Source organism: Muntiacus reevesi, chromosome 15, assembly GCF_963930625.1.
Source record: "Muntiacus reevesi chromosome 15, mMunRee1.1, whole genome shotgun sequence".
Classification (NCBI taxonomy): domain Eukaryota; kingdom Metazoa; phylum Chordata; class Mammalia; order Artiodactyla; family Cervidae; genus Muntiacus; species Muntiacus reevesi.
The window spans coordinates 49749862-49762527 of NC_089263.1; the positions used below are offsets into that span (position 1 = coordinate 49749862).

The 12666-nt window shown below is 33.0% G+C and overlaps 1 non-coding gene across 1 annotated transcript; it reads right to left on the minus strand.

Moving 5' to 3' along the window:
* Window positions 1–5993: 5993 nt before the first annotated feature.
* On the minus strand, window positions 5994–6122 carry LOC136147692 (small nucleolar RNA SNORA64/SNORA10 family). Its single transcript, XR_010659346.1, has one exon. It is a non-coding gene; the product is annotated as a small nucleolar RNA SNORA64/SNORA10 family (small nucleolar RNA).
* Window positions 6123–12666: the final 6544 nt, after the last annotated feature.

A 12666-nucleotide genomic window follows, 5' to 3' on the forward strand; every position in this document is an offset into this window, starting at 1 on the left:
CTGTCTAATCATCTCATCCTCTGCTGCCCACTTCATTTGCTTTCAATCCTTCCCAGTATCAGGTTCTTCTTCAATGAGTCAGCTCTTTGCTTCAGGTGGCCAAGGAGCTTTAGCTTCAGGATCAGTCTTTCCAATTAATAGTCAGGAATACTTTCTTTAATATTGACTGGTTTGGATCTTCTTGCAGTTCAAATTCAGTTGTAAATATTTATGATTAGTTTCATTCCAGGTGTATATTTTATGTGAGTGCAAAATTATAATAAGGTTATAATTGTTTATATTTCCATAAAAAGATTATTTCATAATGAATATGATTCATTAAAATACTTATATGTGAATATATTTCTTATAGATATAACATAATATACACATACATGCATATTTATGCTAACTATCAGTATGTGAGTGAAGTCATGTCCGACACTTTGCAACCCTAACGACTATACAGCCCATGGAATTCTCCAGGTCAGGATACTGGAGGGGGTAGACTTTCCCTTCTCCAGGGGATCTTCCCAACCCAGGGATGGAATCTAAGTCTCCTGCATTGCAGGCAGATTCTTTGCCAGCTGAGCCACAAGGGAAGCCCAATTATCAGTATAATTTTCTGTAAAATAATTTTGAGTAAGCCAACAATTAAAAGTATAGTTAAAGAATTGTTTTACATATAATTAACTGATATTTATATTTACTTTATGTCTGTGTTTCTAGAGAGACCATTTCTATACATATTTTATATACAAATAATAAGTATGATTATTGAATTTAAAATCTAAGGACTGAACAATATAAGTTACTTATATTACTAATTAATCTTAACAAGTTTTGGTCAAATCTTATAAAGAGTAACTTTAACTCTCTGCCCTAATAAAAGGCCCTTTCAATTACATCACACTTTTCCAACATTAGTACAAGCTCTACACATTTTCTCCTAAATTTCAGTCCAATATTTGCACAGGAATGTTTACTTGTTAAAAGATAATACTGCTAATTTCTATCTTTATAGAATTATATAGCAACACAATGTTGTTATAAGAAGTAATTTCATAATTATTATGTGATTTTCCAGGGACATATATTCCCCAAAGACTGTAAATCCTTTGATGTAAGATAACTTACTATTCATTCATTCATTCATCCATTCATTTTATTTATTATGCATGTTTTCTGTGCCCAAAACATAACTGCTGCTCAGTAAGTAGTTAATGAAAGAATGAGAATATCTAACTCACCTTGAGACAGGATGAAGAATGGCATTAACAATTCTTTCAAATTTTTTTTTTTTAGTGTTTTTTTTTTTTTTGGATTGTTTTCATTCCCATATATTTTTCCAAAAAAGCCTATTTGGATTTCTACTTGGATTTTGTTGGTTCAATTTATCAATTTGAAGAGAACCAACATCCTAAAACTATTTTAACTTTCAGTCTATGAAAATGGTAGCTTTTTCCTCTATTAAGGTCTTCTTTAATTTTTTCAGAATATCCCATTATTTTTAGAATATAGACCATGAATGCAATTTAAGTTTAATGTTAATTATTGTTATGCTCCTATAAATGGTATTTTAATTTTATTTTGTTTGTTTATTGGTAGTGCTTACAAATAATTTGATTTTTCTGTATGTTTTGAGTTTGCTAAACTTACTAATTCTAGTAATACCTTACATAGATTATTTTAGGGTTTTCTATTTAAAAGACCATGCCTGTTCCAGCAATCCCACTTCTGAGTTTATATTAAAAAAAAACTTAATACAGGGTCCCAAACATTATGTGCATACTCATGTTCATTGTGACTTAATTCATAATAGTCAAAAGATGGAAGCAACCTACATGTCAATCAACAGATAGATGAATAAACAAATATTTTATATACATGCAATTTAGTATTATTCAACCTTTATAAAAGAAGAAACTATCATTTGTAACAATACGGACGAAGCTGGAAGACAAGCTAAGTGAAAGAAGACAAGCTAGAAATCAAATATTATAGTATATCAACTCTACAAGGAATATAAAATAGTCAAACTCACAGAAAAGGAGGAAAGAATGGTTGTTACTTTCACTAGAGGGAGGCCAGACAAAGAGGTGTTAGTTAATGGGTATAAAATTTCAGTTATACAAAATGTATCTGTCCTAGGGACCTACTGCACAGAGTCTATAGTTAACAGTACCACATTGCATACTTAAGTTTGCTAAGAGAGAAGATCTAACATTTAAGTATTATCATAGATATACAATAAATAATAATAATGGAAATGAGAACATTTTAGAAGTTAGGAATATGTTTATGGCAGAGATTATAGTGATAGTATCACTGGGATATACTTATTCTGAACTCATCAAGTTGTCTACACTTAATATGTGCACCTTTTTGTATTTTAATCAAATCACAATAAGTGGTTTAAAAAAATAAAGAGCTATCATTTTTAAAGATTCCTAATGTAACTTGAATGTAAATGGAATCATCCTGATTCATTTTCTTAATGTAATCATTTCTCTCTAATGGAATCTAATATAATCATTTCTACCTAATTTTAGATAGATAGCTTTTATCAGATTAAAAATATGATAACTATTAAGAATGTTATTATTTTTCCTCTCCATCTAAAAATAATCTCATGTGCCCTCACTGCATTTTTCTTTTTGCTTTATTTTCCCAAATGTTAATGGCAAGAATGACTAGAATTTTAGTTGCCAACAAACAGAGTAATAGCCATCACTTTACTGGTAATTCATTATTGGTGAAACACTTCTAATAATTTCTTTAATGGCTTAAGTGTTATTGTGCACAGTTCCTAAAACAGTGTAAAAAAACTAGCCAACTTTCATTTAGTTTGTCCCTGGTGATCAAATGTAATAATTTCATTTACCTCATTGATTTTACTGTGAGATAAATATACATTATTCTGTATGAGTCAATTTTAGTCTCCAAATTTTATCTTTAAAAGTGTTTCCTCAGGGAAGTCGTTCAGAACTCTGGGGTCTAAGCTATATTTCATGGTGATTTGTTCTTACTGCACTTTGAACTGGGAACACTTTGCGCAACTTGCAAATTTTAAAAGCCCTTCAGCAAAAACTAGTTACACAATCAAGTTCAGCAGCACAAATTCAGGTTGATTTGTTCACCACATATGTGAATGACTAGTAAATTTTTAAAATTATTTTTGGACTCACAGACTAATGGAAGAATGCATTTATGGTCAAGCACTCGCTCTGAGAGTCTACCTATCTCTTCGTTTCAGGCTGCATACTGATTGAATAATAAAAACTCAAAGACTGAATTTTCTACTGCTCATGGCTATGCCAAGATGATTTGCTTTTAGGGACTTCATTCTATGATAGCACTGAGAAGAAATGATTGATGCTCATGACGTTGACTACCTCAAAGATTAATTCTTGGGTAAGTGAAAACAATTGGATTTCCAGTCTGTACAATTAAGCACTTAGGTAAGGAAAGAGTGGAGTGAGAAAAAGTCTTTCTATCTAGCTAGTAGATCTTATAGTTGTGGTTCAAGTGTACGGCATATTCAGTTACGTTCAGTCCCTCAGCCATGTCTGACTCTTTGCAACATAGTGGATTGCAGCACACCAGGCTTCCCTGTCCATCACCAACTCCCGGAGCTTACTCAAACTCATGTCCATTAATCGGTGATGCTATCCAGTCATCTCACCCTCTGTTGTCCCTTCTCTTCCCGCTTTCAACCTTTGAAGCATCAGGGATTTTTCCAATGAGTCAGTTCTTCACATCAAGTAGCCAAAGTATTGGAGTTTCTGCTTCAGCATCAGTCCTTCCAATGAATATTCAGGACTGATTTTCTCTAGGATTGACTGGTTTAATCTTCTTGCAGTCCAAGGGACTCTCCAGAGTCTTCACTAAAACCACAGTTCAAAAGCATCAATTCTTCAGCATTCAGCTTTCTTTATAGTCCAACTCTCACATCCATACATGACTAAAGGAAAAACCACAGCCTTGACTAGACGGAAATTTGTTGGCAAAGTAACATCTCTACTTTTTAATATGTTGTCAAGGATGGTCATAGCTTTTATCCAAGGAGTAAAGGTCTTTTAATTTCATGGCTGCAGTTACCATCTGCCATGATTTGGGATTCCAAAAAAATTCAGTCTCTCTGTTTTCACTGTTTCTCCATCTACTTGCCATGAAGAGATGGGACTAGATGCCATGATCTTAGTTTTCTGAATGTTGCGTTTTAACTCAACTCTTTCACTCTCCTCTTTCACGTTCATCAAGAGGCCCTTTAGCTCTTCTTCACTTTCTACCATAAGGGTGGTGTTATTTGCATATCTGAAATTATTAATATTTCTCCCAGCAATCTTCAGTCCAGCTGGTGCTTCATCCAGCCCAGCATTTCTCACGATGTACTCTGCATATAAGTTAAATAAACAGGGTGACACTATATCCCCTTGATGTACTCCTTTCCTGATTTGGAACGAGTCTGTTGTTCCATGTCCAGGTCTAACTGTTGCTTCCTGACCTGCATACAGATTCCTCAGGAAGCAGGTAAGGTGTTCTGGCATTCCCATATCTTGAAGAATTTTCCACAGTTTGTTGTGATCCACAGAGTCAAAGGCTTTGGCATAGTCAATAAAGCAGAAGTAGATATTTATCTGGAACTCTCTTGCTTTATCTATGATCCAATGGATGTTGGCAGTTTGATCTCTGGTTCCTCTGCCTTTTCTAAACCCAGCCTGAACATCTGGAAGTTCACAGTTTGTGTACTGTTGAAGACTGCTTTGGAGAATTTTGAGCCTTACTTTACTAGCGTGTGAGATGAGTGCAATTGTGCAGTAGTTTGAGCGTTCTTTGGCATTGCCTTTCTTTGGGATTGGATTGAAACTGACCTTTTCCAGTCCTTGGCCACTGCTGAGTTTTCCAAATTTGCTGGTATATTGAGTGCAACACTTTCACAGCAACATCTTTTAGTATTTGAAATAGCTCCACTGGAACTCCATCGCCTCCACTAGCTTTGTTCATAATGATGCTTCCTAAGGCACACTTGACTTTGTATTCCAGGATGTCTGACTCTAGGTGAGTGATCACATCATTGTGATTATCTGGGTCATGAAGATCTTCTTTGTATAGTTCTTCTGTGTATTGTTGCCACCTCTTCTTAATATAGAATATATTACTATGTCATTAAGCTTAACTCGAACCCGTACTAAAAGGATTTTACGAACAATCCTTTCAGGTCAGTGCTGTAGAAATAGAGAAATGTTCCTTTTTTCCTTTCTAGGTTCTTTGGCTGGCCTAATAATTCCTTTGATATACACCGGATTAATAGGAGGAAAAATCATAATCCATCACAGTACAGTTGTTAAAATATTCTATTAATTTTAAGAGAGTTAAATGTTATTAATTACATTCTATTGCATTTAAAACAAAAAGACATACTACTTAATATAAGATTAAAACAGAAATGAAACAGTCTTACCAATATTAGAACAAGGTGTTTTGATGTATTTTTAGGCAAGTTTCAGGAGTGTGCGGATATGTATTTGCGAGAAGTTTCATACACTAAGAATCTGGATAATTGACATTCTAAACATTTGGATGTAATAACATTTTTATAACTGAATTTTAAGAAAGTATATTCAAATATTAATAGTATAAATTAAAAATAATATCCCATCTCATGTTTCTATATGTTGATTTATTTTTTAGGTAAAATCTACTTCTATGTAATTTCTAATTGTTGCTAACTTTTTTTTTTCCGGTTTCATTCACTTTATTCTCTTTATAGAATTATGTGATGGCTACAGCTGGGGCCTGGGGCCTCTGCACGGAGATTCTGGTGTGGGTCTTCACAAGATGGCCAGTAAATTCCTGATATGGAGACTTGGTGAACAGCGTATCTTTCCAGAGGTCAGGGGTGAGATAACTGTAGGTCTTGGAAATGGCATCAAAAGTGGCCTTGGCTAGAAAAGGGAAAACCAGAGAAGGCTGGTGAATTCACCCAAGGTGAAGCCCCAGATGGAGATGGAGGCTGTTGCGCTCCTAGGGACAAACAGGCCACTGTGGGCCAGTCTGTCGTGCATTAGGAGGGCCTTCCTCTCTCTCTCTGAAAATACGCCCATCACACACAGAATGTGGCTAAGCGGAGCTGAGAGAAGTGTTGCTAACTTTTTATCAGTAGTATCATGATATATTTTGTCAATTTCACAAGGATATTGTTAGGATTATTATGTGTTTGCATGTGACTTATAAGCGTTTCCAAACCAATATATGGTTTAATATGCAATAAAGAAAATAAAGATAGTATTTTACCGGAACATCTTATTTCTGTATTGTTGCAAAAATGTTGAACTTTTTAAATTTCTGCTTATTTTAGAATGAATTGCAAACCAGATAGTAAACTGGAGAAAGTAGAGCAAATGAGAATAAATACATTTTTTCTTGAAGGCATGTTTAGCATTTTCTATAACCTAGGTACACCAGGCAATTTGCAACACAATTTTAGATGCTCTCCTACTAAGTCATTAAATCTCAATATTAAGAAGAAATATGTAAACTGCATTAAATTATGCAGACCTTGCTAATCTAATCTGAATTTCTTAAGGAAACTACATTCAGGTGATAACTGCCCAGGAACATTCCTCTATAATGGTCATATAATCAGAAAATGTTTTCTTCATAACTACCGTGAATTTCATATACTATCATTGTCAGTGCACATACTCCTTGGCTAAAATGAGCTTTTAAATATGCCAATTCACTATATGTTTATGTAAAACAGATAAAGTAATCATTTTACTTTAGCTACTTATATCAAGTAAAAATGACTCAATTCATGAACTGTACATTTGGTATTAAATATTTCCCTTTAATATTGAAAAATAAAATAAGATCCATTCCCTTTTACTAAGTCAGTTTTAGTGTCATTCAATTTAATATAATTGTTCTGTCCCAAGACTGACACCTAAGAAATATGTGGAAATAAAGCACATTCTCCATTGTTCAACTATCTTCCTATAACAGTTACAGATACATAACCAACTTATTTGTAATCTGACGGCTTACTAAAATAGGTTCACTTCAAATTGGGGATGCTTTTGTATATAATGTACTAGTATCTCATATTGAGGTTTTGACTTTATGAACATATTAATCTGATAGATTTCCTCTTGTTTTAATGTTTAAAAAAACCCAAAATACATTGATTAATTTCTGCATACTGATTGTAGTTTGAAGATATCTTTGCCAAGGGCCCCAAATAGCAGAAGAATAAGTTTAGACTTACAATGTGATGCTATATTCTAAAATTCTAGATTAGATATAAATGCTTTTGATTTTCCCTTTACCTAATATGACCTTTTATGCCTTTATTTTTCATATTTTTCTGTACCAAAATCTCTTTTCCACACATTTCACAACTCTTAAATTATTAGTATGTAAGTGATCTTGCTAAATTGAATGAAATTTTATAGTAACATATAAGGTAATATTTGTATGTCAGTATTAACAATATAAATATGAGAAATACCATTTTAAAAACTTTTTTGGGGGGTTTTCTCTTTTCACCCTTTACTGAGTTTTTACTCATATACTGTATAATTTACCAATTTAAAATATACATTTAGTGGTTTTTAGTATATTTACAGAGTTGTATGGCCATCACCACAATCTAATTTTAGAACATTTTTATCACCATCAAATCCCATACCCATTACCAGTCATTTCTCATTCATCACTTCCTCCATTTCTTCCAGAGCCTCAAGAAACTACTGATCTACATCCTGTCTGGGTAGATTTGCCAAGTCTGGAGGTTCTATATGAATGGAATCATACAATATGTGATCCTTTGTGATTGACTTCTTTCACTTAGCATAGTACCAAACTACTTTGAATAATTTCAAATGTTGGTGAAAACATTAGAATCCTTGTGAAATAGTCAGACTTATTTTTAACAAACTGTGATTAATGTCATTGGCTCTTTCTGATTGAAAAAACTAAAACAGAAAAAGTTTATTGCAGTTCCTTTTTACCATTTCATAACCCATGCATGCATTTCTTTAATTTATATTCATTCTTCATTTAAAGTACACCTATGGAGTAAATAGTTTATGCATATTTTAGCAAATGTATTAAATTATCATTGTATAATGTTGATCTAAAAATTTGAGATATGTGTGATTTCTAGAAAAATAATTTATACATTAAGTAGAGAGAAGTTTAAGATGGAATGACTAAATAATAACAGATTATTAAAGCCAGATTTCTGCTCAGATGCAAAAACACAACAAATCTTATACTTTATCTCATCAAAAAAAATATTGGTGGACCCTCTGAAGTTCTGATATACGTTACGTTTAGGAGCCTCAGAGATTAAATCTACAGACTAGAAGAAAGGAATAGAACAGTGCAACTGCATAAAACTGTCTCAGAGAGACTAATAAAGTCTTGGCTTAAATATCTCTAATTGCCAAAACACTGCTGCAATTTAATCATGCATATTCAACATAAAACTTTAAATTTATCTTAAGAGTTTTATACATGTAATGAGCTATTCGATTGGAAATTATTTTTAAGGTAATAAATTTATAGAATATGTTTTAATTAGAGTGATAGCATTTCAAATTTCACAATAACTTTTTTTTTCCATTTATTTTTATTAGTTGGAGGCTAATGACTTTACAATATTGTAGTGGGTTTTGCCATACACTGACATGAATCAGCCATGAATTTACATGTGTTCCCCATCCCGATCCCCCCTCCCACCTCCCTCTCCACTGGATCCCTCTGGGTCTTCCCAGTGCACCAGCCCCGAGCACTTGTCTCATGCATCTAACCTGGGCTGGTGATCTGTTTCACCCTTGATAATACACATGTTACGATGCTGTTCTCTCGAAACATCCCACCCTCGCCTTTTAATTGCATTTCAATTTGCCTTGGAAGAAAACAATTCCCTATATGTAAAAGATTTACACCCTAGAGATCTGAACTGTTCTAGAAGGTACCCCACCAGTGACACGTAGCTCTTAAGGCCTGAAACATGACTAGTGGAACTGAAGACCGTAGTTTAAAATGAAAAATTCATTCAACTTAAGCTTAAATTTAAAAACTGATAATTTCACTGTTTGAAAATTTTTAAGTTGCTTGAAAAAAATTTCATATGTGAATCTACACTTGTTATTGTTTAGTCACTACGTCATGTCTGACTCGTTGCCACGCGATGGACTGTACACCTCTAGGCTCCTCTATCCATGGGATTTCCCAGGCAAGAGCACTGGAGTGGTTCCATTTCCTTCTCCAGGGAATCTTCCCGACCCAGGAACTTAACTCATGTTTCCTGCATTGGCAAGAGGATTCTTTACCACTGAGCCATGAGAGAAGCCATATTCATAGCTAAAATTACATAATTTATTGAATTAATTTTGTCTGTAGAATACTTTAGGGATATTTTCATCTACACCAGTAATATAACGGACAAAAACCTGGTATCAATTTTAGTATTGGTACTATAATTATAGGAGAAAGCAATGGCACCCCACTCCAGTACTCTTGCCTGGAAAATCCCATGGACGAAGGAGCCTGGTAGGCTGCAGTCCACGGGGTCACACAGAGTGAGCGACTTCACTTTCACTTTCACTTTTATGCATTGGAGAAGGAAACGGCAACCCACTCCAATGTTCTTGCCTGGAGAATCCCAGGGACAGGGGAGCCTGTGGGTTTCCGTCTATGTGGTTGCACAGAGTCGGACACGACTGAAGCGACTTAGCAGCAGCAGCAGCAGTATAATTATGAAATGCAATATGTACCCCGCATACACAGAAATCTTTGTACATTTTCAGCCTTGTTTTGCTTTTCTATGCAATAATAAATGTATAAGTAGCAAAAATGTGAGAAAAAATAATGAAGACATGAGAAGTTATTTTGTCTGAAAATACTTTTATCTCAGTGACACTCTATGCTTTGATTTCAAGTTAGAAATAATAGAAAATTATAACTTTCTGCTGTGAAAGCCCTGATATATCTATTAATGTACAATAATTAAATTGAAAGAGCAGCATGCTCAACTTGAAAAAAAAAACTTCACAAGTGAGATACATAGACTCATATCGATTAATTTTCTAGTCACCTGTTTCCATTAGTAAGTTTTAGTCACGACCCTGAATGCACAACTTTTTCAGTTTTCTCATTAAAAATGGGTTTTCAAAGTACAATAAAACATGAATACAAAGTCATTCTATGGTTGGCCTTAAGCACATAAATGTAATTAAGATAAAACTTGTAAATTCTTATTGGTATTCAAATTTATAAAGTATCTTTTCATAATTCCTTCCACTAGGATATATACATCTTCTATATAAAATCTGTATTACTAATTCAAGACTAATTTAATCTCAGAACCTCCAGTGAATCTTGGCAAGCCACATAAATAGATTCATTAATTGACTGAACATTAGAAATAAATATTAATCTCTTTTTGCTCTTCTGACTTTATTTAGAAAGCAAGAAGAAAAAGCTAATGTTCAATTACCATAATTAAATTTGCATTAATATATTACTCTTCATTAATTCATCTACTGATGTGAATATTTTTGAAATAGAAACATAATCTAACATTTGAAAGAAATTTATTCTCTTCAACACAAAGTTTCCAAATGCAGCACAGAAAAGATGAGTAAATCTCTGAAATACCTGGTTTTAACTGCACAAGATTCATTGCAAATCTTGTTCTTTTTAACTCTCTTAGGGGTAGGGGCTTAGAACTAGGAACAGTAAAATGAGAGAACAAATGAAAAGAAATTCTTGCCCCCAAACCTTTTCTCTCTCAGAGCTTATATCAATCTTTAATAGTAGGGAAAATAGTATCCACAAACAAGAAACTGCAGACTGTTAAGGATATAATAATGATCAGAAAACAACAAGGAACATGGCTTCATCAAACATAAATACTAGTGGTTGAGGCCACTCTTACCTGTGCTATATCACACAAATATACACTACCAAATACAGTAAGTGAAATGAGTGAGAGCACATGCAAGGAAACTCCTAGGTTTGGACTCTCCAAAGATCCCTATAATATTTCATAAGGAAAGAGAAGACACTATAAAAGAAACACCTAAAACAGTGCAGTAGCACTGTAATGCTTGTTTCACTCTTATGCAATGTTGTAAAATGTACTATTTTACCAATTATTAAAGAGTAAGGTATGTGTTTTTTATGTAATAATATATTTTATATATATATGCATTTATATTCTTTAAAAATAACATGTTGCTTATGTAGGTCTTTAATTATATCTCTTCCTATCATTTTTAAAAACATTATGAAGATATTTTACCCTATGCAAACAAAAATATATAGATGCAATCTCCTTTCCTTTATTTATTTGAATACCAAAAGCCAAATCCTCATTTTCTTTTTATCTCCTTATGATAATAAACCCAAATTCAAAACACTTTTGACTGAGCTTTCAGTCTTGTTTTCAACTGCTAATGTGAAACAGTGGTTTAAAGATCAAGATTCAGAAGAATTAAAGAACATAGTACTTATTTCCACATGCAACTAAAACCCTAAAACTCTTCTGGGTAGGTTTTAATAGCATGATGGGAAAATATCATCCATAGTTGATGTTGAGAAACAATGAACACTATTATCATTTATTTTTTTAACAAGTTCTTTACTGTCTATACAGTAGCGGAAAAGAAAATGATGACAACATATTTTAAATTGACACATATTTTGCTATTTAACTTTTGTGATAACATTTTATGTTTAATCTTCCTCTTGTGTTTTATATTATAGCTGTATAATGCATTAATAATTAAAATCAAATATTTTATAGTTTATTGTGCTGCATTTAGCATTGATGGCAGTAATTTTGTACTGATATCTTTTTTCACTGCTGTATTCTTAGCAACTAGAAGAGTAAGCAGCTTATATCAGGAATCAATAAACACCCATTGAGTTGATACCAAAAAAAAATAGTATTACAAAGAGAGATATAGATCAAAATAGAAAGTCCAGAGATAAATCCATGCACCTATGGACACCTTATATTTGTCAAAGGAAGCAAAAATATACAATGGGAAAAAGAAAATCTCTTCAACAAATAGTGCTGGGAAAACTAGTCAAGTATATGTAAAAGAATGAAACTACAACACTTTCTAACACCACACGCAAAAATAAACTCAAACTGGGTTAATGACCTAAATATAAGACCAAAAACTGTAAAACTCTTAGAGGAAAACATAGGCAGAACACTCTATGACATAAATCACAGCAAGATTCTCTATGATACACCACCCAGAATAATGGAAATTTTAAAAATAAATAAATAAACTAATGGGACCTAATTAAACATAAAAGTTTTTACACAAGAAAGAAAACTCTAAGCAAGGTGAAAAGACAACCCTTGATATGGGAGAAAATAATAGCAAATGAAACAACTGACAAATAATTAATCTCCAAAATATACAAGCAGCTCAAGGAGCTCAATACCAGGAAAACAAACAATCCAATCAATAAGTGAGCAAAAGACTTAACAGACAGTTTTCCAAAAAAGATATACAGATGGCTGATAAACACATGAAAAGATGCTCAACATCATTCATTATTAGAGAAATGCAATTCAAAACCATAATGAGGTATCATCTCACACTAGTCAGAATGTCCATTAAAAAGCCTACAAACAATAAATGCTGGAGAGGG